The sequence below is a fragment of the Myotis davidii genome, unplaced genomic scaffold (assembly GCF_000327345.1).
Source record: "Myotis davidii unplaced genomic scaffold, ASM32734v1 scaffold370, whole genome shotgun sequence".
Taxonomy (NCBI): domain Eukaryota; kingdom Metazoa; phylum Chordata; class Mammalia; order Chiroptera; family Vespertilionidae; genus Myotis; species Myotis davidii.
The window spans coordinates 6,368,980-6,371,884 of NW_006288615.1; the positions used below are offsets into that span (position 1 = coordinate 6,368,980).

At 57.7% G+C, this 2,905-nt stretch overlaps 1 protein-coding gene across 3 annotated transcripts in view; it reads right to left on the bottom strand.

The window, feature by feature from the left end:
• Positions 1-2,677, bottom strand: part of RAB17 (RAB17, member RAS oncogene family) — a 16,045-nt gene extending 13,368 nt beyond the window's left edge. The window contains exon 1 of one of the 3 annotated variants that reach the window (XM_015561891.1): positions 1,930-2,677. The gene's annotated coding sequence lies outside the window, so the exon portion shown is untranslated. Of the gene's footprint in view, positions 1-960; positions 1,769-1,929 lie in introns of those variants that run through there. The other 2 variants (XM_006760470.2, XM_006760469.2) reach the window with 2 other exon arrangements.
• Positions 2,678-2,905: the final 228 nt, after the last annotated feature.

The following is a 2,905-nucleotide window of genomic DNA, read 5'->3' on the forward strand; positions in this document are numbered from 1 at the left end:
ACCAAAACCCATAGTTTTAACATATACTTTTGTATCCTACCTTTCAAACAACGACAACACCTATCAAAGGCAGCTTTGCACATTGCTACATGTTATGTATGTTCAATGACCATGTAACATTCCTACAACTATTCTAATTTAAGGAGCCATTTCCTACCACTGGAGCATCACTCGGTTTTAATTCTTTTCTGTAATGAATCAGCCTCAGTGAGCATTTTTATGTATAATTTTTGTGTGATTACAGTTGTAAGCTTTCGCTAATCAGAGGTTGAAGCCCTCTGTTCAGAGCGAAAATTGAAAACTCCAGGCCTGACCCCACCTCCAGATCTTAATCACAGTGGGTCTTTGAAGTCTCTGTAAGGGAGAAGCTCCAGGAATGCGGACTGGGGAGCAGGGCCGATAGACACCCGCTCTAGCATCTCCGTTTGGGGCCTCTCGTTCCTTACAAGCCCCCCTCCTGTCCACCACAGCAACAGGAAGGGCTGCAAGCCTACCTAGTCGGGGAGGACATTCCAGGGCGGGGCTGTCAGGTGTCCCTCGAGTGACCCTCCCAGCACGGAAAGAACTGAGATTACTGTGAGGTTCCCGTACTGACTGCGCACCTGGATCCTCCTCGCTGCTGCAATTTAAGCAGGAATCTCCTGCCAGGACCCCGACCTCCCTGACCCAGGTGCTACACGGCACCGTGGTCCTCAGCCCCACAGACTCCTTCCCCTCACTGTGCCCTTGTGATCATCCATGTGTGGGTACACAGACAGACACACACAGACACACACGCAGACAAAGACACACACGCACAATTATCCACATAGAGACACACACACACACATAGAGACAGACAGACACACACGCACAATTATCCTCATAGAGACACACACACACACATAGAGACAGACACAAACACACATACTCACACACACAGACACTGCCAAGTATATAGAAGTTTAAACAATGACTCACGTGTTCCCAGGCCTGGTCACTTCCCAGGAGCCTGACAGGCCACCATCACCGGGCCTGCAGGGCCCCTACCTGCCTCCCTCTGCCCTGGGGAAAGGTCAGCTTCCCTCACCAGGTAGCCGGCTGAGCGGTGGCCAGGGCAGCGGGGTGGGTGGAGGCTGGGCTCCAGCAGAGATGGGGGAGAAGCAGCCCAGCCCCCGCCCCCCGGCTCCTAAGACAGGCCACTTCCTTCTGCCAGGCTCCCAGGGCAAGGTCCTCTGGTCACGTGGCCACCTAGGCGGAGGCTGGACCTGAGAGCGGGCCCAGCAGCAGCACCTGGGCGCCCAGCCGGAAGTGAGCCTCCTGTCAGGGGTTTGTGTCACCCAGTGCCCCCAGTTCCTGAGCCTCCTGGGGGCCTCATTTCAGCTCCTGGCAGCTTTGCCCACTCGGCAAAGGAGAGAAAGCAGTGAACTCGGTCCTTCCACGGACAGCAGGAGCCAGCTCCTGGGGACCTGCACCTGGAATCAGACGCCAGTCAGGCGGGCTGGGCCGGGTCAGATGACAGCTCCTGGCCGGGTGCCACCTGGGGACAGGGTGCTGTGCGTCTCTAATGCCATCTGCCAGCTTTGTCACCCTCCAACCTGACTGTGTTCCTCTGTGGAACCAGGATCTTGGGAGCCATTGCAAAAGCCCGCCTACCCCAGTGCAGAGCCAAAGCGCCCAGGAAGGCATGCCACGCCCCAGTGACACACAGGGAACCAACACCTGGGGCCTCGGGCTCAGGCTCAGGCTGAACCCAAACAACGTACTGGGCCCTCCCCTCCTCGAGAGACCCAGGGCACCACGGACACTGAGCTCAGAGACCCAGGAGGCTGGGCTCCTCGCTGCTGTGGTCTCGGGGGTGCCCAACCTGCAGTCTGGGCAGCCGTTCCCTGAAACCTGCAGGGCCCTCCCACAGGCACTCAGCACGCCGCTGCCCCTCTGTTCGCTCACCTCCCAGGCGAGGGCGCTGGGCCAGAGGCTCCCCGTGGCCACCGAGATCGGATCTCAGCACCAGAGCCACCAGGAGGGAGAACCTGAGACCGCACCTTTCAGTCAGAAGACCCTTCCCTTGCAGACATGCCAACGGGGAGGGGAGACAGGACACAGGCGTCCTGACCGTCACCCCACCCGGACACGGCACTGTGCACACCAGAGCTTGTCGTGGGAATTAAGCAAAAACGACGCGTAAGCGATGTACTCGCATGGCACAGTTAGCTCTTGGTACCTGGCTATACGGACCTTAGACTTTCTCTCTGGCACTTTATCAGCTTTCCTGCCTCCGCATGAACAGGGGGAGTTCCCACTGCACCACCTACCCAGGCTGCTGTAAAGGCAGTGTGCTCTCAGCATATCCCCCTTTAGAAAGAAATGCAAGATTACGGAATTTTGGAGCCAGGAGGGCCCCTGGGGATTGTCTGGTCTGAGCACCCTCCCGGTGTCTAAAGAATCTTGGCAACACCCCCACCCACGGACTCTTCAGTCTCTGCCCAAAGGTGACAGCGACGGGATCGCCGGCCCCGAAGCAGCCATGCACCTGGCTCCTTTCCAGCCATCCCACACGGGTCTTGTATAACTTTCCACCCAGCTCCCGCCCGGGCCACTCAGCCAGAGCCTGCTCCACTGTCGCATAAACATTTCTGAGCCTCTCAGAGCAGCTCTTGGGGCTGTGGCCCCCGCTGCGCTCAGGGCCATGGCTCCCTGGCTCCTGTGAGGAGACCCCAAGTGGCTCAGATTGTTAACTAATGCATCTCCTCTCCAGTGGGCGTGCCCGGTGGCCCCGCTCTTTGGATATGTGGGAAGAGGGGCTCCCTTCCTCCTTGGGGCTTCCATGCAGAGCTCTGGTTAAGGATGGAACTCCTAGTGTGATTGCTATCTGAGGTGCAGATCTTCCAGAATGCTCTTATCTGCTGAGACCTTGCGGATAAGC